This window comes from Lynx canadensis, chromosome D1, assembly GCF_007474595.2.
Source record: "Lynx canadensis isolate LIC74 chromosome D1, mLynCan4.pri.v2, whole genome shotgun sequence".
Classification (NCBI taxonomy): Eukaryota; Metazoa; Chordata; class Mammalia; order Carnivora; family Felidae; genus Lynx; species Lynx canadensis.
In genome coordinates this window covers 88,250,903-88,274,345 of record NC_044312.2, presented here as the reverse complement: position 1 = coordinate 88,274,345, position 23,443 = coordinate 88,250,903, and the positions used below count along the sequence as shown (strand labels likewise).

The 23,443-nt window shown below is 43.5% G+C and overlaps 1 pseudogene; it reads right to left on the bottom strand.

Annotated features, from left to right (window-relative positions):
- Window positions 1-9,213: 9,213 nt before the first annotated feature.
- LOC115526346 lies at window positions 9,214-11,935 on the bottom strand (annotated as a pseudogene).
- Between the last annotated feature and the right edge of the window lie 11,508 nt (window positions 11,936-23,443).

Below are 23,443 nucleotides of genomic sequence, written 5' to 3'. Positions count from 1 at the left end.
TGGCTGCACCTTCATCTCCCAGTTGGACCACAGCAGAATTCCCTCACTGTGTCCCAACTCCGTCCATGCCTTCCCCGCAGTATAATCTCTACACGGTATTCAGAGTGATGTTTTCCAAGGAAAGTCAGACCATTTCATTCAAAGGCTTAAAACTCTTCGGTGGCTTCTTTGGAACAAACAAACTCTCAGGTCCTCATTTGGATCTATAAGACCTTCATGAAACATCCTGTGGGTATATTTCCCACCTCATCTTGTACTACTCTCTGAATTTCAATTCTGCCATTACTGTGCTCTTCCTCTGACAGGCAAAGCACATGCCCACCTGAGGATCTGTGCACCTGCTTTTCTCTGGAGTCTCCTCCCATGCCTTGGTTCTCTCACCTCATTCAAGTCTCTGCTCAAAAGTCACCTCCTCACAATGCCTTCTCAGACCATGGCATCTAAAATAGTGCTGCCCTCTTCCCCACCCCATTGCTCCCATCATTTCCTATCCCCTTTATTGGCACTTAATTCTTCCTGGAAGCACTTACCATGATCCTGACATATATTAAATATCTATGTTTCTCGAAAACAGACACAAAGATCAATGGAATGGGACAGAGAACCCAGAAATGGACACACAACTATATGGTCAACTCATCTTCAACAAAGCAGGAAAGAACATCTAGTGGAAAAAAGACAGTCTCTTCAACAAATGATGTTGGGAAAACTGGACAGCAACATGCACAAGACTGAAACTAGACCACTTTCTTACACAATACACAAAATTAAATTCAAAATAGATGAAAGACCTAATGTGAGACAGGAAACCGTAAAAATCCTAGAGGAGAACACAGGCAGCAATCTCTTTGATCTTGGCCACAACAACTTCCTACTAGACATGTCTTCAGAGACAAGGGAAACAAAAGCAAAAATGAACTATTGGGACCTCATCAAGATAAAAAGCTTCTGCACAGGGAAGGAAACAAGCAACAAAACTAAAAGGCAACTGACAGAATGGGAGAGGATATTTGCAAATATATAGGATAAAGGGTTAGTATCCAAGATATATAAAGAACTTATCAAACAACACCCCCAAAAATAAATAATCCAGTTAAGAAATGGGCAGAAGACATGAACAGGCATTTCTCCAAAGAAGACATGTAAATGTTAAAAAATACATGGAAAATGCTCGATATTGCTCATCATCAGGAAAATACAGATCAAAACCACAATATCACTTCACACCTGTCAGAATGGCTAAAATTAACAACTCAAGAAACAACAGATGTTGTAGAGGATGTGGAGAAAGGGGAACCATCTATACTGTTGGTGGGAATGCAAACTGGTACAGCCACTCTGGAGAACAGTATGGAGTTTCCTCCAAAAGTTAAAAATAGAACTACACTGGGGTGCCTGGGTGGCTCAGTTGGATAAGCGTCCAGCTTCAGCTCAGGTCATGATCTCATGGCTCATGGGTTTCAGCCCTGCATCAGACTCTGTGCTGACATCTCAGAGCCTGGAGCCTGCTTTGAATTCTGTGTCTCCCTCTCTCTGCCCCTCCCCCACTCACGTTCTATCTCTCTCTCTCTCAAAAATGAATAAATGTTAAAAAATATTTTTTAAAAAATAGAACTACCCTACGACCCAGCAGTTGCAATACTAGGTATTTATCCAAAGGATACAAAAATACTGATTATAAGGGGCATATTATATGTGCAGCCCAATGTTTATAGCAGTGCTATCAACAATAGCCAAAGTATGGAAAGAGCCCAAATGTCCATTGACTGATGAATGGATAAAGAAGATGTGGTTTATATACACCATGAAATATTACTCAACCATCAAAAAGAGTGAAATCTTTCCATTTACAGTGATGTGGATAGAGCAAGAGTGTATTATGCTAGGTGAAATAAGTTAAAGAAAGACAAATACTATATGATTTCACTCACATGTGGAATCTAAGAAACAAAACAGATGAACATAGGGGAAGGGAAGGAAAAATAAAATAAGATAAAAAAAAAGAGAGGGAGGCAAGCCATAAGAGACTCTTAACTATAGAAAACAAACCGAGGGTTGCAAGAGAGGGAGTAGGGGCGGGGATGGGCTAGATATATGATGAACATTAAGGAGGGCACTTGTGATGAGCACTGGGTTATATGTAAGTGATGAGTCACTAAATTCTACTCCTGAAACCAATACCACACTATATGTTAGCTAACTTGAATTTTAATAAAATCTTGGAAGAAAAAAAGGAAAATAAAGAAATGAATATCTGTGTGTCTTATTTTTTCATCCCCATCTATCCTCCAATAGGGAATAAACTCCACTAGGCCAAGGCCATGATCTGACTTGTTCACTTTGCAGTGTTAGTGCCTATAAAAAGTACTGGACATGAAGTTGATGCTTATTCAATATCTGATTTATTGGTGGTTGATGTCAACCATGATTGGATTTTGCCAGAGTAGAGACAGAGGTCAGAAAGACAAAGTAAATGAAGATATATACAAAAGACTGAAATGATAGGCCATCCAATCAAAGCTGGGAAAGGAACAAAGGAGGTGACCATATGAGGGGAGTTAAAAGGGGAAGGGTTGGAATTAGATATCCCAAAGAGGTTCAAAAATGATCCTAATGGGAATAGCGGTCAAACAAACTATATTGCAAGAATTTGTGGTCAGGAATGGGATGCCTGTATTTGTGATTTTTAGAGGGAAGGTAGTTTCAAGGGGAACAGATTCTGTGTGTACTCTGGGAGTCAGTGTTAGAGGACAAAGGAGAAAGTCATTGGAGATAAAGTAGTCAAGAAATGGAGAGGCTCAGGTGTTCACCAGCACAATGGACTTCAAAGTGACCCAGGATGAGCCTGGTACAGAAGACTTGAATGATAAGAAGAGGGAAGGGTGATGTAACTACAGGGCATGAGCTTCAATGGAGTAGGTGTTTTTATAAAAGGGTGGGAAAGAAGTAATTGTGTAGAAATACTGATGAAGAGGAAGGGGGACAAGGACCTGCCCTGCTGTAAATAGATACGAGCACCTATCCACCACCACAGAGGGCCTCTCTAGAAGACACTGGGCTTCAATTAATGCGAGGAGGTATGGAGAAAATGCCTGGAATATGTGGAGAATGAAGGGCAATTTGCTGATCACAGAGAAGTTGCTCCAGAAGGTACATTGGAGGGCAGTGGGGGGGAAGGGGTACTGATTCAGGAACAAGGAAATACGGAGCATAATGGGGATGATGTTCTGATGCAGTCATGCTCAGACTTTAATGTGCATGAGAATCACGGGGAGGGCTTGTTGTAACACAGACTGCTAGGACCCACTCCCAGAGTGTATGATTGAGTGGATCTGGGTGGGGCCTGAGAATTTGTATTACAAGTTGTGTTACAAGTGATGTGGATGCTCTGATCCAAGGTCCACACTTTCAGAGACCACAGATGTGATGGGAAACCAGTGACTAATGTGGCAAGGACAACCGGGATGGGAGTGCCGAGTGGATTAATCCACCATCCACCATCCCCTGGAGGATGTCCGATTCTGGGTTAATGGACAGAGGGGTTGGCTCCCTTCACTCTAGGTGGCATCAGCTTGACACCAGTGGCCTCAGTATATTCAGCTTGGGTGAGTGTGGGGGGGGGGGGGTTGAGGGTCTTGTCTTAATTCAAGTAATGTCAGCTTAGTCCCAGAGAATATACCACGGAGTCCAGAAATCTTTATTATGAAGTATCCCTTTCAGGAGCCTAGCACAAAGCAGGGCTACCTTGTGAACTGAAGGATTTTTATACTAAGTTCAGGAAAATTGGAGGCTGGCCTAAAACTGCAGCACTGTGGAATTGTTGGGGCTTAGATTGTGAAGTCTTGGCCGAGATATAATCAGCTGTCTGGCTCCACTAAGGAGTGGTGATAGTGCTTGAAACGTCCAAGGACTTCCAGGCATAGACAACTGGATCAAAACAACAGTGACATAGAGCTGCCAACAGCTGGTAGATCTCGGGCTTCACAAGCTGGTTTACATAAATGAAGTCACAATATCCCAATACCAATACCCCTAATGTACCAATATTCCTAATCTTTAAAAAAAAATTTTTTTAATGTTTTACTTATTTTTGAGAGAGAGAGAGAGACAGGGTGAGCAGGGGGAGGGCAGAGAAAGAGGGAGACACAGAACCTGAAGCAGACTCCAGGCTCTGAGCTGTCTCAACACAGAGCCTGACTCGGGGCTCAAACTCACAAATGGCAAGATCATGACCTGAGCCAAAGTCGGATGCTCAACTGACCAAGCCACTCAGGCGCCCCGCAATCCCCCTGATTTTGATGCTCCAAGACCTTACCTGATTGACTAGCAGGGATTCAAATTGTTTCCAAGGTTTTCCCGAAAATATTTGGGGAAGTTAGAGAACTGAAATTTGGAGTAAACTTATTGATACTTCACCTGAATTCTGGGAATATTTTTGAATCTTAACTCCAGAATCTCAAAGCTACAAGCCCTAACGTAGTTGATTTGAAGATGTTATGGTATCTCTCAGACTCCTCTCCCTCCTAACATTTATCAAGTTCCCAGGGAAAATCACACATGTCCGTGAATCACTCCTGGCCATCATTTGCTTCTAGCCTGTTAATAGAGGGAGAAGTCACATGTGTCCTTTCAGGCAGAAACACTAGCATATGAGTCAGGATAAAGCTGGAAGTTCCGTCTGAACAGAATGAAGGAAGTACAGTAGAGAAAGGAGTGGCACTTTGAGTCAGAGCCCAATCAATTCTCTGGGGATTGCAGGAGGAATTCTCATTCCAGCACCATGTCCTAGAGGGGTTATAAAGAATTCTATAGGGTCATCAGAAGGGGCTAATGACCCAAAGTTGCCCTAACTTAACATATTAGTCCCCACGAAAAGAGCAAAATTAATCCGACTTCTGTTACTTCTCAAGATGAGACTGGATTTATATTGGGCCCTTCCCTTCAATTGGCCGTAGGAGCAAAGTAGAGCCACCCATAAATACCTGTGTGCAGTCTGGCTCAGGTGAGGGCAGGGCGAGCCCTTACAGAGCCATGGACCTATCAGAACATGAAATATCTGTCTGGTAAGTCCTTAGAAGGTCTAAAAGTGTTGTGCCATGTACCCTCTGGGCATGCTAAAGTTAATTGGAAATTAGGGCAAGTAAGCACAGCTTGGCAACAAAATTTGAACATGCTCCCAGAGGTTCTCCACTGTGGGGTTTAGGGATTGGAAATCCATTCCTTCGAATAAATATTTATGACTGCACATCAGAATCATCAGGGGCACTCCCCCCCACCAAATATACACGTTCTTATAAATTTGCTTTGCACAGTCCTTCAGAGGCTATTTCTTTCTGTCTACACACTATGCCTGAAATTTAGGTAACATAAAAAAAGATGAATGATAGTACCTGTGTAGGACTACGTATCAAACTGGATTGTTTTTCCTAAGTCCCAGGTACCTGCTCTCATCAAACATCTTCAATAACTTTTCTGCAGAAACCGTTAATGAAGCAATTCCTAATTTTATTTATTTTACTTTTAAGTTTATTTATTTTGGGAGAGAGAGAGAGAGCAAGAGCGTGCACAAGTGAGCAGGGGAGGGGCAGAGAGAGGGAGAGAGGGAGAGAGAGAGAGAGAGAGAGAGAGAGAGATAGCGAGCCCCAAGCAGGCTCTGCACTGTCAGCACAGAGCCCGATGGAGAGCTCAAACCCACAGACCACGAGATCATGATCTGAGCTGAAACCAAAAGTAGGATGCCCAACTGACTGAGCCACCCAGGTGCCCCACAATTCCTAATTTTAGAGAAAAATTTAAAGAAATAAACCCTAAGTAAAACTGAATGCTTTCTTAGACTTAAAAATCTAGTATGAAGCGTTACTAATCTAATTCTGAATTGAAAGGCCTCAATAGAAACAATTCTGGCTACCTTTCACTATATGCCAAGCACTTCGTCTGTATCCTTATTTAACCTGCACAATTAATACAGTGAGGCAGGTGTTATTTTACCAATACAAGAGAATGGAGACTCAGAGAATTTAAGTGACTTAGCTAATATCTAGAGCTACAATTTAGTAACTGAGGCTTAGTCTGTGGTTGGGCCTAAAATTTAGAGGGTAAAAAAACAGTTCTTTAAAAAGACCATACATTTTAAAGTACCTTCCTCGTTTAGGAAACATTCTCTGCCCTTAGTTCCCTACCTCTGGCTTTGGTGGCAAGCTCCCCTGTTTGCTGGGACATTGCCCTTTGGCAACCTACCAAGATGTGTCTATGTGAGAACCTTCATTCCCGTTCCACTTCCGTTTTAAGGATGAATGTCATGCCCTTTGCCATGGTGCTAAATTTGAACCCAACTTAATGCTCGTCTTTAATGACCAGGCAAAATGTTTTTTTCCTTCTCCTTTCCTCTTTTCCCCTCCCCTCTTCCTTTTTAAAATTAAGCTTCTGCTCTTTTTCTAGAAAATAAATCTCATCTGACACTAAAACTTTACTTAGAGCCAAAAGCCTTCTGGGACTTGGGGTATTAGCACAGCTTGGCTTCTGAAGCTGAAAGTCAGACTGACCTGCTTGAGCCTGAAGTCTTCTGCATGTGCTCCTGGATGCCGCCTGCTTGCTTGGCTGAAACGCATGCTGTGTGCAGAGAAGTTTCTGCTCAATGTTGTCACCCGGAGACTGGGTCTCACTGCCTGCTGAGACCCTGGCAGGCCAGGATAGAGCCTGATGGTCTTTATGCCAAGGTATTCTACATCGAGATCACCTTGAATCCCCTGTGCCACAGCAAATCCGCATCACCAACTCCATCATTCTCTTGGAGCTTGCCTTTAAGGAAGTTGAGCCAGGGCCTTCTCATAGACTCAGGACCTTCATTTTCTTTTGCATGATGCAGAAGTGAGCCCACTGTTTCCCGCTCTTTCTATCCTCATGGGCAGTTGTATCACAATGATTTTTTTGTATTTCCTATCACAGGGATCAAAGGGTCACCCAAGACCACTCTGGCAGATTTTAGTAATTTCCAGTTCAGAGTAAAAGGATTGAGGACTTGTTTTTTTTTTTCCAGAAGATTACAACTCCAGGAAGGTATGTTGAGATGAGGCAAGCCCAACAGTGCTGGTGAATATTCAACAACTGGCTTTCTGGGAAAAAAGTGTGTGTGTGCATGCACGTGTGTATGTGTGTGACATGTATGTGTTTGTGTGTATTTTATAATTTATCACTATAAAAGATGAATAGACACAACATACAATAAAATATATTTTTTTATCTTAAATTCTATATAGCAATTGATTGTTACAAATGCTTTTGTTGGGACACCTGGTCAGTTCAGCCTCTGACTCTTGATTTGACTTCAGGTCATGATCTCATGGTTCATGGGTTTGAGCCTCATGTGAGGTCTGGGCTGACAGCACGGGGCCTGCTTGGGAGTCTCTCTCTCCCTCTTTCCCCTGCTCTCTCTGCCCCTCCCCCACTCACACCCCTCCTCAAAATAAATAAACTTGTAAAAAAAGAATTAAAAAATGCTTTTGTTGTTGAGCATCACTTCCACTGCATTCTATTGGTTAAAGCAAGCAGAAGGGTCAGCCCAGATTCACCGTGAGAGGGGACTACAGAGGGCGTGGCTACTAGAAAAAGTGGTTCATCGGCGCCACCTTGGGAGACCAGTTACCATGCCTTCTAGAACTAACATGCTATGACTTATTTCCATCCCAGCCTCTCCACTCATCAGCGCTTCCGTATGTTGGCAGATGGGGAATCTCACATTCATTATTTAATGTATGATTTTCACATATCTCACTTAGTGGTTGCATTAGAGTGAAATATACATGTTCATTCATGTATATTTACTTGTACTGAGAGGTGAGTCGAAAAGATACTCTTAAAATTTAACTTCATTTATTTGTCATTTTGCGTTTATGTTGATCTATTTTATTATCTTGTGGGGTACCAGAAGAAGAACTCAAAAAATATATATAGGAACTAAGAAAAATCTTATACTAAAATATATAAGCGTATGTGCACAGTGGTGTTTATAGGTGTGTATGTGTGTGTGTGTGTGTGTGTGTGTGCGTGTGTGCATGTTGTGTGTAAAGTCATTCCATCCAAGGAAGCTGTCATTTGTTTTGGCTTCTGGAGTTCTCTTTGGAGCTGACTCCTCGGTTTTGGGAAACTCAGCACAATGTGCTCCTTATTTATTATTATATGAGGCAAACATTTACTCAGTGGTCTCCAAGAAAGCTATACAGTTCACTTTAAATCTGCACACTGATGCCACAGACTGAGACTTCGTGTTCTGTCTGGTAATGCAAATTGAGCTTGTCTTTAGCCAGCCTGTGACTTTGAAGAAGAAGGAGAAATGGCTTTCTAAAATTTTAGTAACTTCAGGGGCACCTGGGTGGCTCAGTCGGTTAAGCGTCTGGCTCTTGGTTTCCGCTCAGGTCATGATCTCATGGTTTGTGAGTTCAAGCCCCGTACTGGGCTCTGCACTGTCAGTGCAGAGCCTGCTTGAGATTCTCTCTCTCCCTCTCTCTCTGCCCCTCCCCTACTCATGTTCTCTCTCTCCCTGTCTCTCAAAAATAAATGAACTTAGGGGCGCCTGGGTGGCGCAGTCGGTTAAGCGTCCGACTTCAGCCAGGTCACGATCTCGCGGTCCGTGAGTTCGAGCCCCGCGTCAGGCTCTGGGCTGATGGCTCGGAGCCTGGAGCCTGTTTCCGATTCTGTGTCTCCCTCTCTCTCTGCCCCTCCCCCGTTCATGCTCTGTCTCTCTCTGTCCCAAAAATAAATAAACGTTGAAAAAAAAAAATAAATGAACTTAAAAAATAGACTATAATATTGGCCTCATCTGTGTGGTGGGGTCTGCCTTTACTTCAGAAGAATTTAAGGATAATGACTATGTCCTTGCTTGGAGTAAATGCTTCCAGGTTGAGCAAGTGGTAGACTCTAGAACCTTCCTGACCGAGCTCTCCCAAGTAATTGCTGAGGAAATGGTGAGGGTGAATCAGTGCTTCCCAGAAGGGCCCTGGCAGTCTGAGCTTCCAGGGTTTGACATGCAGCATGGGCCACAGGAATCATGGAGAATGGGCATCTGTGAGGGAGAACTTCAGGCGAAGGAGCGATTTCCTTAAGACCAAGTCCTTTTGTTGTTGTTGTTGATGGTGATGGTGATGATGATGATGATGATGTTGATGTTGATGATGTTGTCCAAGGTTTATTGAAGATGTTACAGCCTGGCAGGAAGATTCAAACTTCTCCACATGGTGTTTTGAAATTCATCCTGATCGTAGGCTGAGTGACTTCCAGGTTGGATGGAGCACCAAAACCAAGGGTTTCAACATTTCCTTGGTGTCAGGATCTGCCTCAAGATCTGCTGATCCAGGGCTGAGACCTCAGGTATATAATTAGCCCTCCTTTCTCTCTCCTCCTCCTGAGACTGGATGGAGATACCTCTCCCCGGGCCTCTCTGCATCTGCTTCATCAGACACGTGACATAGCCCTGCTGCCTTGTTGTGGAGCCTCTGGCTGGGAATAATGGCGGTCTCCTCTCGCAGGGCCGTGTCGGTACGGAAGTCGTCCAGGTGTGTGTAGTACGTCTCAGCGATGACCCGAGTCGCCTTCTTCACGGTTCTGGTGAGAACGTGGCCTGTGTTGGCGGGTAGGGTAAAAGGGCCAAGGCCTTAATATTTGACCTTTGTAAGACGTGTCTGCGTTATACTGCAAACTAGTGAAGTGAAATATTTCAGATCTGTTTTAGACTTAATCTTTTCTGTCATTAAAATTTGTGCATTTTAATTAAGCCCAAGCAGAATTCCATTTGCAATGGCATATTGAATATCTTTGTAATTAACAATAGCAACCCAGGTAGATAGGTTTCCTTCATGTTAAAAAAAAAAAAACACTTTTTTTTTTTTTAAATAATTGAAGATTTACAGGAAGTTGGAAAAATAGTAGAGGGGTCTTTTGTACCCTTCACTCAGTTTACCCCTTGACAGTATCTTACATAACAATATATGTATTTCATAAATTCTTTAGTATATGTTATAATCAGATAAAATAATCTTTTTTAAAGTTCTTGAAGATGCTTTTTAACCTTTTGTTCTGAATTCATTCCCTCTCCTGAGCTATACTCCATCGAATTCTAACTCCCTATGCATATCCCCAGGGGTGATATTCAAAATATGAAAAGATATATAAAAACTGACTTTGCTTTGAGAGTGACTAATCAGAACACCAGCCTGGTTCCAACAACTAGAACAGAGTTCTGGATACTCCTGAATTAATCTTTTAGTTTCTAGATCATGGGAATGTCTGAGAGAAGGTATCGGGGGAGGTGGCTATTGATCAGTGACATAAAAATATTTCAGTATTTGGACCATCAGCTCAATATCAGTCCATGTTTCCCTGTAGTACACTTGTCACATTGCTTGGTATCCATAGGATTGCTTTTACTTGTCCCCTGTCCCCCCATCCCAATATATTGTCAGATCTTTGAAAGCAAAGACTTTGTGCTTAATTCGCAGAACTGTAGAGCCCAGCATTGTACCTAGCTCAATATCTGAAAAATGACCAATCCATAAACAAAACTTAGGTTCTGGTCCTAGGCCTGTCCTTAAGCTAGCTGTGTGACCTTAGGCAGAACACTCTGGTCTCAGAATCTTCTTCTGTAAAACAAAATTATTAAACCTTCTTGTTCCCTTTAAATCTTTACAGGGAGTTTGTAAGAATTTCAAGATATGCAAGAATAAGGAAAGACTGATGGTAAAATAAAAAATTCCATTTTGGCAATTATCTGAGTGCCTATTGTATGCAAAATACACAATTTTTAGAAGTCTGGAGGGAAAAGAAAAATGGGTAAACAGTATTCATCCTGAGGAAATCACTGTCTAGTGAAAACCATCTTCCATAACACCATAATAACAGACAAAATGATTTAAGCACTAGAATAGGCACACAAATAAGGCATTTATTTCAGAAATACAGAGAAAAGAGCAATACATTCTAATTGCCATACTGATATAGCTTCATGACATCTGAAACCAGTCTCTTTCCCAAATTCCAAGATGTGATTAATGTTGATATATAATATTGGATGAATAAACAATATTTTAAAGCCACTGTTAGGTCTAGCATGTAGTGAATTATTTAAGCGTTAGTATGCTGTCATTCTTTTCAGCTGCTATTAGCAGTCTGATAATATTATATGTGTACCAGGCCGTCAAGTAACTGGCCACACTCAGATTTTTCAACTCCAAAGCTCCTGTTCTTAACTACCATCTAAAAATAAGGCACACAACACCACTTTCAATCACAAATGGAAACAACTTTCCCTGATACTAATAACAGAAAAGTCATATTAGTAAACCGGGTGTGCTGGCACAAATCTCCCAGGACATATTTTTAGCCACTAGAAAGGATTTTATCAGATATAACACTTTGACATCATGAGTTTAGTTTGAAAATAACTTTCTCGGGGTATGTCAGAAGAATTTTTCCCTGTCCCTGGGTGCCAGCTGTAGATTTACTTCCTCTCAGCTCCAATTCAACCTTTTGGCCTGTTCTGTGAAAATGGGTCTGGGCCTTTAACATTTGTCCTTCGCCAGCTGACCCTGGAGCTTTGTCAGTAGAGGGTGCTGGAGAGATGTTACAGGAGGAAAGGGTTTTCTTTCTTGGTTCCTGCAGCAAACTTGAGTTCCTGTGTCTTCCTTCAACACTGGGCTCTGGCGGCACATGTCATTTCCCCAGTGGCCAGTTGCATGGCAGTCTTCTCTGGTGTCCTGCCCCTGAAGTGCACCAGGGCCCAGCAGCCAGGCTCCCCTGGCCCCTCCTCAGGCAGTTGTATAAGGGTGTGAACTCCAGGGAGCAGATTTATGGTAAGTTTCACAGGTGCAGCACCACAGAGACTCCTTTGCCATCCAGTAAGCCATGGCCATGCCCTCTCCAGGATGAGCTCAACCTTAGCGGCCATGGGGGCTCTTCTTCTGTACCCTAACTCAACCTTAGGGGTAATCGCGATTGGATATAATATAGGTAATAGAACTGCTATTAGAGATCTGCTATTTCTGTATTCTTTAGAGTTCTCTTCTTACTAATCATTCATCACTCCAAAGTCATGTTATAGCTGATAATTCTTTATACTGAACTTTCGTTGTTGTAATGACTGCATGACTCCAATATTTATTTTCCTCATTAGACTATAAACTCCTTGAAGACAGGGATTCCCTCCTGTTTATCTTTATTCTTCTAGCTCCTGGGACAGTGCCTAGCACATAGCAAGACATCAGAACACGTTTGTGAAATGAATCAGTTTGTTTACAAAAGACGCAAGAGATAACACAACTTCAAAACCATTATCATGACATGGAGATCTGGGCACCAGTCTCTGCCAATTCTCTGCTGTAGAATCTGCCCATTTTAGAATTGGGGGTATTCCCAGTCTACCCCCTTGGAGCTCGACTCATGCTACATCTCAGATTCACCTTTGTCTTTAAGACAATTGTTTAAGTCACTATCTTGCTCAAACCTCACTCCTTTAGCAAGTTTTTCAGGACCCTTCAAGCTTCTTTTCAGTCTCCCTTCCCAGCTCCTGTCCCATCCCGCCCCGCCCCCATCTTCTTTCTGGACCACAACTCAGCACACACACAGACAGTGCCAAAGGGACAGAAGCAGGGGGGATTTCAGTCCTTTCCCCCCAAAGCAGAGCTTGTTGGCACATTCCTAATCAGAAAGAAATGATCCTGGTAATGACCATATAATTAATGCGGAAGTACGTGTGCTGCGAAGCAATGTTTGTTTTTCTGCTCTCGTCTCCTGGCGAGGAGGAAATGTTGGCTACAGCTTATCTATGCCCAAGAGACCTTGAACCAGCCTCTTTGGCTTTTCCCACCAGTAACTAACATTATTAGCTGTAGCCTTTACCCTTCAATGTGGCCCTGAAAGAGTTCAAGCCCTGGCCTTGATGTTGCCACCTGTGTGGGCATGGGCAGGTGTCTTAACTCTTCTAACCCTCGTTTTCTCCATCTAGAAAACAGGTACGATAGTAAAAATAGTAGCTACTGAAAGAAAATTAGATGGTACATATAAATTACTCAGCACAATACCCGTATGGAACAAGCACCTAGCTGAGAGTTTGCTGTCATTTTTCACCAAGTCCCACATGATCTGGAAATAAGAAAAGAATAAAAGCTGTTTCCATCAAGATGGGATGTCTATACATGCCTCCCAGAAAAAAAAAAGGCTCTCTTAGAGGACTATGGCAAAGGTGGATTTTGAACAACTGGGTGACCTGTCCAGGGATCCTAGGGATACTCAGAATCCAAGTGGGTCAGGTGTGCCGTCCTTATTACTACTCTTCAGAGGAAGAGGGTCTCTTGTGATATTCCCACTGAAGGGAAAGCAAACAGTTCCCCCAGATGTCCCAATACTTCCTTGCATTCTAGTTGCCTTCAATGCACTAGGTGCTCATTGGAAAGACCATGGTGACTAAGAGGCCTCCGGTGGCTTAAGCAAGTCACAGCCCATCTAAAATGGAGCCAGGGTCAATCCCACCCAAGCCACATGGCTGGTGATGGGGGTGGGGAGCTGGCTATTACCAGGAGAGGAAATGTCCACTGCAAACACTTTGTCCCGCCCTTCACCTCCTACCAGAATTTCCCACCCACCATCACCAGTAAAATGGTTTCATAGATATTTCTAGCTCATCCATATTCCAGCAGGCTCTTCTCCCTTGCTGGTATTCCGGCCTCATTCTCCACTGCTTTTCTTATAATGACAGGACAATGAAACATGGAGAGTCACTGACCCTACGAGTTTAAGTTTTCAATGACTCCGGAATGACGGGGTCCTTCAGTGAATTTGAAATATAGCTGGAGTTGTTGAGTCACTATGTGCCCTGAAACTCAGCTTTGACAGTCTCACTGTAATAGCAAAGTCAACTTTAGAATCTAAATCAACTTCAGACTTTACACAAGCGAAGTCTAAAGGATGTGGCCTTAATCCTGTTTCACACTAGCCTAACACCTGAAAACAAAAAGCAGTTTGAAGTTTTACTAAGAATGTGTGTGCCATTATGTGAATTGAGCTGGTCTTCTGCTAATCTTTTCAAAGCCACAGATTTCTCCGGAACAAGGGACTTTTGTTTTTGGCTACCCTGATACACTTTTCTCATGCTCTCTCTTTGAGTTCCAGTGTTTGTTTCTTAAAAACTTTCCTGGGGCACTTGGGTGGCTCAGTTGGTTAAGTGTCCAACTTCAGCTCAGGTCATGATCGCACAGTTCTTGAGTTTGAGCCCCGCGTCGGGCTCTGTGCTGACAGCTCAGAGCCTAGAGCCTGCTTCAGATTCTGTGTCTCCCTCTCTCTCTGCTCCTCCCCCATTCATGCTCTGTCTCTCTTTTTCAAAAATAAATAAACATTAAAAAAAAAAAAAACTTTCTTCTTCAAGCGCCTGGGTGGTTTAGTCATTAAGCATCTGAATATAACTCAGGTCATGATCTCACAGTTTGTGAGTTCGAGACCCACTTCGAGTGAGCTTCTACCCCACTTCGGGTAAAAAACATGAGCCCTGGGTGAGCCCCACTTCTCTCTCTCTCTCTCTCTGTCCCTCGCTCACTTGCTCCCTCTCTCTCTCTCTTTCTCTCTCTCTCAAAAACAAAAACAAACACAAAAACTTTCCCCTCCAAAGAAGTGGAAAGGTATAACAATTAGGAATTTGCAAAGAAATAAAATTATACTTCCATATTAATTTCTAAAACTGCTTTTACAATGAAAACAAATGAACGTAAGCAATACTGATGAGCATCAGTTTTAAGAATTTTCATTTGGTCTTTTTTTTTTTTTTAATGTTTATTTATTTTTGAGAGAGAGAGAGAGAGAGAGAGAGAGAAACAGAGTGTGAGTGGAAGAGGGGCAGATAGAGAGGGAGACACAGAATCCAAAGCAGGCTCCAGGCTCCGAGCTTTCAGCACAGAGCCTGACGCAGGGCTCAAACTCACCAACCACGAGATGGTGACCTGAGCTGAAGTCGGACGCTTGACCTACTGAGTCACCCAGGGGCCCCTCATTTGGTCTCTTAAAGGTGAGTGCTCATTTCTGCTGCGTTCTCTCAATTAGCCGCACCCATGGCGGAAGCCCTGTTGTTGACATGTGATGGCTATAACTGAGACATAACTGCTCACTGGTGACAGCATGCTTCAATTGCAGGCAAAGCATCCAAAAGGAAGTAAACAGAATCTCAAATGCTGATTGAGCAAAACCTAAACAAATGATGCTATTATTTACTCCTGAAGTTTAGGTATCTTGAACCATGAATACTTTAGAAAAATACAGCATCTTATGATTTAACATTTTGTTACTTCATGGGATGACAATTTTGTAGTCCAATCCAGTCAGTGTGATTTCAGTGTTGTGACCATCAAACGGAGAGACCTTATCTAATCATACACTTTATGTATTTTATACATATTACATATTACACATTATATATCATACATATTAGATATACATACATACTCTTTTGCCATTTTTTCTCCAAGTCTATAATAGCTAAGAGTTAAAATTTTCATTTTGGCATATATTTCCTACTGAAGTTGACAAATGAAGGAATGTATAAAGTTTCTTTTATTCTGTAAAATTTAATCTTTTTAAAAACACATTTATTGGGGCGCCTGGATGGCTCAATCGGTTGAGCGTCTGACTCTGGCTCAGGTCATGATCTCGCAGTCTGTGGGTTCGAGCCCCACGTTGGGCTCTGTGCTGACAGCTGGGAGCCTGAAGCCTGCTTCAGATTCTGTGTCTCCCTCTCTCTCTCTCTGCCCCTTCCCTGTTTGTGTTCTCTCTCTCTCTCTCTCTCAAAAATAAATAAACATTAACAATTTTTTAATAAAAATAAAAACAAAAACACATTTATTGAAGTATAAATGGCACACGATAAACTGCACATATTTAGAGCATCCGAATTTTCTACGTTTTGGCATATGTGTATACTCATGAGACCATCACCATTAATCAAGATAGTGAATGTATCCATTACTCCCCAAAGTTTCCTCAGGCCCCTTTTGTAATCCCCTCTGTGCACCCCCATCCGAAGCAACCACTGATCTGCCTTCTGTCATCACAAAGTTTAATCAAATGGGATCCTACAAAATGTACGCTTTCGTATCTGGTTCCCTTCGCTCAGCATAATTATTTTGAGATTTCACCCATAAAGTAGTTTGCTGCGTTGCATTGCTGAGTAGTGAGGAATAGAGAGTTTTCTTCTCTGCTCTTGCAATTCATAAAATAGAAGTTTGTTAATTCTGCTAAGTCTTTCGTTGCCTATGTCTGAATGCATTAAATGCCTATCTGAAATGCACTAAATACGAGGCCTTCTAACTCTGTTACAACGCCCGGGATACCAGGTTTACCTGTGACTTTAATTAAGTTGTGTTGTTATTGTAAATTGCACGCATTAGGAGAAAGTTTGACATTGATTTGAATTGTAGAATCATCAAATTCCGTGACAAGGGTGAGCTTTGGAGATTATGTCACCTACCTCTTCATTTTACGGACGAGGAACTGGATGCCCAGAGTGATATGTGGTCTGTCCGAGGTCACACAGAGCAGGCTTCTTTCAGCAACGTGACGGCGGCTGGTGGAGGCTTGAGGCGGAGGGTGCGGTCCGTTCTTCCCTGTGCTGTCGGCTTCCTTTCATCATTCCCGGCTGCAGGCTGCTGACCCTCTGCCTCATCCTCTGTCTGGCCTCCAGCCAGTGGTCCCCCCTGCCCCCCCCAAACTCCACTAACCCTGGGATGGATGTGAATGGCCTTGCTCCAGGATGGCAGACTGATTGCAGTCCCTCAGTGCTAGAGAGCAGCTCAGGAACCTAAACTTCAAGACTGCCTCTGCCTGATCAAGCTGAGCTGCCAAATTTAATGGGTGTGTGTGATCTCCTTGTTGCTTCAGAGCAGCCACCAAGGTGTTTCCCTCCCAGAGCCCCAGGCAACAGGGCAAAAGACTCCGGCTGAAGCCTAGAGAGAGAAAACTAGGCTTGATTTGCCTCCTCTTTTTTATCCTTCCTCCTACGATACTTCTGGGGCCAAGAAAGGGCAGGCTTTCCTCCTATATGGAACTCTACAAGCCTGGGCCGTGATGAATAAAGATGGAAATAAAGGAAGCCATGCAATGCTCCCTTAATAGTCTGACTTGCAAAGCTGGAGTGGTGCAGAAAAATCCTATATTCAAGTGCCAGAGCCAGACACCCGCTTTGCATTCCTCTGTAAGTTTTTTTTTTTTAATGTTTATTTATTTTGAGAGAGACAGAGAGAGAGAGAGAGCAAGCACGTGAGCAGTGGAGGGGCAGAGAGAGAGAATCCCAAGTAGGCTCCCCTCTTAGCACGGAACCTGTCACGGGGCTTGATCTCGTGATCGGAGCCAAAATCAAGAGTCAAATGCTTAACCAACTGAGCCACCCAGGCACCTCTCCTATGTAACAGGTTTGGTTTTTTTTTTTTAATTATTTTTTAATGTTTATTTTTGGGAGAGAGAGAGAGAGAGGAGCAGAGAGAGAGGGAGACAGGATCCGAAGTGGGCTCTGTGCTGACATCAGACAGCCCAAAGCAGGGCTCGGACTCACAAACCACAAGATCACGACCTGAGCCCAAGTCAGACGGTACTGACTGAGCCACTCAGAAGCTTCTGTAACAATTTTAATCTCCCTAGCCAGAAGGATGCTTCAGGGAGACTAGGGGGGAAGATCACGTGTTCTGACAAGCTAAATATAAAAGCACATTGATGATTTTCAAACTGCCAGTATTAGCTCCATTCCACTTGCTACCAAAGTGTCCTAATTAATACCCACCTACTCAGACTTACAATAAAATTACAGCTGCCCACGAACCAGAGACCCTCTCCTTTCCACAATACATCCTCTCTCTGCTACAATGCTGATAACGAACATAGCAAACATTCATGAAAATTTACTGAATGGTACACAATCTCATTTATTTTTTTTTATTTTTATTTTTTTTTTAAATTTTTTTTTTCAACGTTTATTTATTTTTGGGACAGAGAGAGACAGAGCATGAACGGGGGAGGGGCAGAGAGAGAGGGAGCCACAGCATCGGAAACAGGCTCCAGGCACTGAGCCATCAGCCAGAGCCCGACGCGGGGGCTCGAACTCACGGACCGCGAGATCGTGACCTGGCTGAAGTCGGACGCTCAACCGACTGCGCCACCCAGGCGCCCCTTTTTATTTTTTTTAATATATGAAATTTATTGTCAAATTGGGTTTCCATACAACACCCAGTGCTCATCCCAAAAAGGTGCCCTCCTCAATACCCACAGACTATCTCATTTAATTTTATAACAACCTTATGCTGCAAGTACTGTCATTCACTTATTTTACTGACGGGGAAACTGAGGTTTGGAAAGGTCACCTGCTCACCGTCGCATATTTAGCAAGTGATAGACCCAGGAGCCTGAAGCTTGGTTTTCAGTTACTAACTGCTTTCTAGTTTTTACTTGCTGGTCTCCACTGCTTCCCACCTGATCACCATGTCACAATGGTTACATTCCTAGACTGAACTAACCAACTTAACCCAACTAGAGGAGGGGCAGTTTTTCCAAGACCTTTACTACCAATTAAAATGATTTGAAATGTACAGTATAATCTGAGTGGATCTGTTTAAGGCAAAACTACAGGTGGCTAATTTAACAGATTTTATTGCTTCTAGAAATCTTGGCACTAGTTAGAGATTAATTATCTTAAGTGAAGCTACCAGCTTAAAAACAATCAACGCTGCCAATTAGTTATAGATGAATAAATCATTGTTTCGACTTTTATTTTCCCGTTGCCCTAATTTTCTCACCTACCTTTTATCCTTTTATGTTTGATGATTTTTTTAAGCTTCTGCAAAGCTTTCTTGTGAATGAGGGGGAGAGTTAGTAAATCTAATAAGTGAATTGGTGAACCACTGTATTTAAAAGGTTAAATAATAGTGAAATGTTGTTTGCCACTTGTAGTCCTGTATACATTCTTTACCACAGACCCTTGAACTTTTCAGAAGTCAATTCTGCATCCATCTTCGTGTCACCAGGATCTGTCCCGACGCATCCATTCAATAAATGTTTTTGGAACTTTAGAAAAGCGACAGTACAAAGAGCTTGTTCTCCGAGAGCTGACAATGCAACGGGTAGCGTCAAGTGGATTGGAAGGGCTCAGTAAATGTGGAATAAGTCTCACTTCATCTTAACGGAAGAGGCTTGGATGAAAAATTGAGATTATTTCTAGGTTTTTAGAAAGACCGGAGAGGCAAGATATCTTATTGATGGTGGTTCATTGGCAAGAGGCCAGAACCAAGTATTCCAATCCGAGTATTTGGACCCCAAAGTCTTTGCTCTTTCTTCTACGTTAATGGAACCCACACAAAGCAAGTGGACATAGGCTTTGCCCATTTGCCTCGTATTCTACGGGCAGCCACTGAGGGTTCAAGAGAGGACACAGGACACAGGTGAAGCACACCTTTCCAGTCAGAGCCCTGTGCCCCTGGGCGTGTGATGCTACCTGCACCAAGACAATTGTCATGTAACCGCCCATCCCAAACTTGGCAATTTTATTTATTTTTTAAATTTTTAAAATTTTTATTATTTGAGAAAGAGAGAGCAAGCAGGGGAGGGGTGGAGAGACAGAGGGAGACACAGAATCGGAAGCAGGGCTCCAGGCTCTGAGCTGCCAGCACAGAGCCCGACGCGGGGCTCAAACCCGTAAACCACAAGATCATGACCTGAGCCGAAGTCGGAGGCTTAACCGACTGAGCCACCCAGGCGCCCAAAGCTGGCAATTTTAAACACTGATTTATTATTTCTCACGATTCTGTGGGTTGACTGGGCATTTCTCTGCCCGTGTGGTGTTGCCTGGGCTTATTCACACAGCCCGTTCAGCAGGCAGCCAGGCTGAGCTGAGAGGTCTGGGACCATCGTGCTTGGTGACCTTCAGCTAGGGGCCTCAATTTTCCTCTGTGGGCACTCCTTCTGTGTGGCATCTCATCTCACAGGGCCTTCCCATGTGACCCTCTCCAGTGGTATAGCCTGGACTTCTTAGGGCATGACAACGACAGTGAGGCTGCTGGTGTTTTAAAGGCCTGGGCTTAGAAGTCCCAGAATGTCACTTCTGTCACAGTGTTAGAGAACACCATCTCAGATTCAGGAGGAAAAGAAATAGACTCCATCTCTTGATGGAGGAGCAGCATGCTTGCACAGGAAAGAGAATTGTCGGTGAGGTGACCACTTTGCGGGGAACTTACCGCAGAGCCCTCCCCAGGGCCATTATTACACCTAGTCTCCTTCTGAGGAGCCCACATGCTAGGAATCTCACAAATCCCGAGCTGACGGGGCCATCCCTGCTGCCATGTGGAAAAAAGCCTGCTTGAGAACAAAGCCAGCCCGGAGGAGAGCAGAGCAAGAGGCGGAAAATAAAAAAAAAGAATGATGAAACCCAGTTTTCCACTCAGGTGGAACAGACAGGCCGTAGAGCTGGTGGTTAAGAGCTCAAGATTCGAAGTCATACCACCCTGAGTTCTAATCCCAGCTCTGCCACTTATTAGCCGTGTAACTTTGAGGAAGTCAGTGTCTCCAAGCCTTGGATCCATCAGCTGTAAAATGTAGATAATAATAGTACCTGCCTTCATAGGAGTGTTGTGGGAATTAACTGTGATAACATTTGTGATGAGCTTAGTAAAGTGCTGGGCTCAGTTTAAGCCCTCAGCACATGACTGCTATAGAAAACTGAAATGCACTTAGAACCTCTCCCTCAACAGACTCTCCTGGCTTTGTCCTTGAAGGTCCCAAGTGAGGTCCCCATCCAAGTGAGACTGCACTGGAAACCCTGTAACATACAGCAAAAGATCTTCGATGGCAGAAGCCTTCTAATTAAAACATTCTTATTTCCTCTTATTTTTGAAAAATGTTTATTTTTGAGAGAAAGAGTGAGCGGGGGGCGGGGGGGGGGTGCAGGGGGGCAGGCAGAGAGACAAGGAGACAGAGAATCCCAAGCAGGCTCCGTGCTGTCAGCACAGAGCCTGAAGTGGGACTCGAACTCACAAACTGTGAGATCGTGACCTGAGCCCAAATCAAGAGTTGGATGCCTAACCAACTAAGCCAGCCACACGCCCCTCTTATTTCATATTTAAACTGTTGAAGCCAAAAACAATGAATGCCAGCCTTTAATTTGGGGCAAGAACCATTGGTAAGTTTTATGCCCTTCGTAAGCGAGTCCTAAGCCAGACAACTTTGATAGGTGAAGAACCACACGGCTATGACCACACCAAGAAAGTGGCACCATTAGAACCTGTCACATTTTGTTTATTCCCATAAAGTTGAATTCAAATCATACACAGTTGTCTCTCAGAGGTCAGGCGGATCTGGGTTTCAGTTCACCTTGAAAAGCTAAAGATCACTTGTCTGACATGGAATACTTTTGTCTGTTATGCAGGAAGTGCTCACCTCATGTATATATCTTGGTCCATTCATGAAGTGATTGCTCATGTCCTCTGTTCTTTGCTGGAGGCGTAGGCTAATTTTGTGTCTGGTGGACTGGTCTGTGAATTTCGGTGGTTATGCATGCATTCTTTTCTCTCTCTGTATTGTACTAAAACACACATAAATAGGGGGCCTGTGGGGCTCAGTCAGTTAAGCGTCTGACTTCGGCTCAGGTCGTGATCTCATGGTTTGTGGGTTCGAGCCCCGCATCGGGCTTTGTGCTGACAGCTCAGAGCCTGGAGCCTGCTTCGGATTCTGTCTCCCCCTCTCTCTGCCCCGCCCCCCCATCCTCTGTCTCCTCTCTCTTCTCTCTCGCAAAAATAAGTAAAACATTAAAAAAACACACACAAATATAACATAAATTTACCATTTAGTGACATTAGTACATTCATAATGTTGTGCAGCCCTCACACCCAGCCCAAGAATACCCTTTCCTTTAATTCTTTTTTTTCTTGAACTAACTCCCTCGGTCATCTCTGTTTGTAGACCTGGCCGGAGCCAGAACTGAAGGAGATTGTTTGAAGCCATGTGTCCTGATTAGACTGGTTTGATGAGGCTGAGGAATCTGTTGTGACCATGAGGAGAGGGCATGGCCCCTGCTGCCTGCAAACCCCACATAGGAGCATGTGGGCATGTGTTGTGTGCAAGGGAACACCCCCCCCCACCCCAACACCACACACACACACACACACACACACACACAACAGGATCAACTATCTTTCATTAATTGGGTAGTTAGTATCACCTCTCCTGACACCACTCTGGAATAAAATAAAGGTCTACATTTGCTTTTATTTTATTTTATTTTATTCTATTTTATTTTATTTTATTTATTTTATTTTATCTTTTTAACGTTTATTGATATTTGAGATGGAGAGAGACAGAGCATGAACAGGGGAGGGTCAGAGAGAGGGAGACACAGAGTCTGAAACAGGCTCCAGGCTCTGAGCTGTCAGCACAGAGCCCGACGCTGGGGCTCGAACTCACGGACCGAGAAATCATGACCTGAGCCGAAGTCGGCCGCTTAACCGACTGAGCCACCCAGTGCCCCTACATTTGCTTTTAAATGACTGGCACTCTTTGTAGAAGCATGATTGAATTATTACTTTTGTTGTTTTTTACAGGAAAGGGCCATGCTCATTAAGTGGTTTCATGTGCCAGGTACCTTGCTGCTATTGGTTTCTTAACATTCCTGTGGAGAAGGCCCTTCATTAGCTCCATCTTACAAATGAAAAAATGAAGGTTCAGAAAGTTCAGGGGTGCCTGGGTGGCTCCATTGTTTAAGCGTCCAACTCTTGATTTCTGTTCAGGTCATGATCCCCTGGTCGTGAGATCGAGCCCAAAGTTGGGCTCTGAGCTAGGCATGGAGCCTGCTTAAGATTCTCTCTCTCTCTCTCTCTCTCTCTCTCTCTCTCTCTCTCTCTCTCCCCCTTCACCCCTCCCCTGCTTGTGCGCATTCTCTCTCTCACAAAAAAAAAAAAAAAAAAAAGAGAGAAAAGAAAAGAAGAAAAGTTCAACATGTCCAAGAGCAGACATCTAGTAAGCTGTAGAACCAGGATTCAGAGTCTCATCTCTGACCCTAGAGCCCATGCTTTTAACTAATAGTGAATACAACCATTTATGTTCCACAAGGCAAACCAAACATACCCGGGACACGCAGCCTGAGTCTCAAGAGCAGGAAGCATCATCAAAGAAAAGCTGCCCGAGCAAGCGAAACCAATCCTACAAAACTGCAAGGTAGCACATCTTACAGAAGCAAACAACTCTACCCCTCACCAGCCCCATTCTTCACACAGAGCTGACCTACCAACTCGTGTAAAAACCTGCCGTGGATCTCAGCCTTCATCTCCAGGATTCGTTTACGCCATTTCTGTCTTTGCCTGGTTAGATCCTCAGGCTCTCCTTTTCGACTTCCTAGTACGCTTTTGCTCCTTTTGGTTGCCTTTCTTAGCTCCTGACTCTAGCT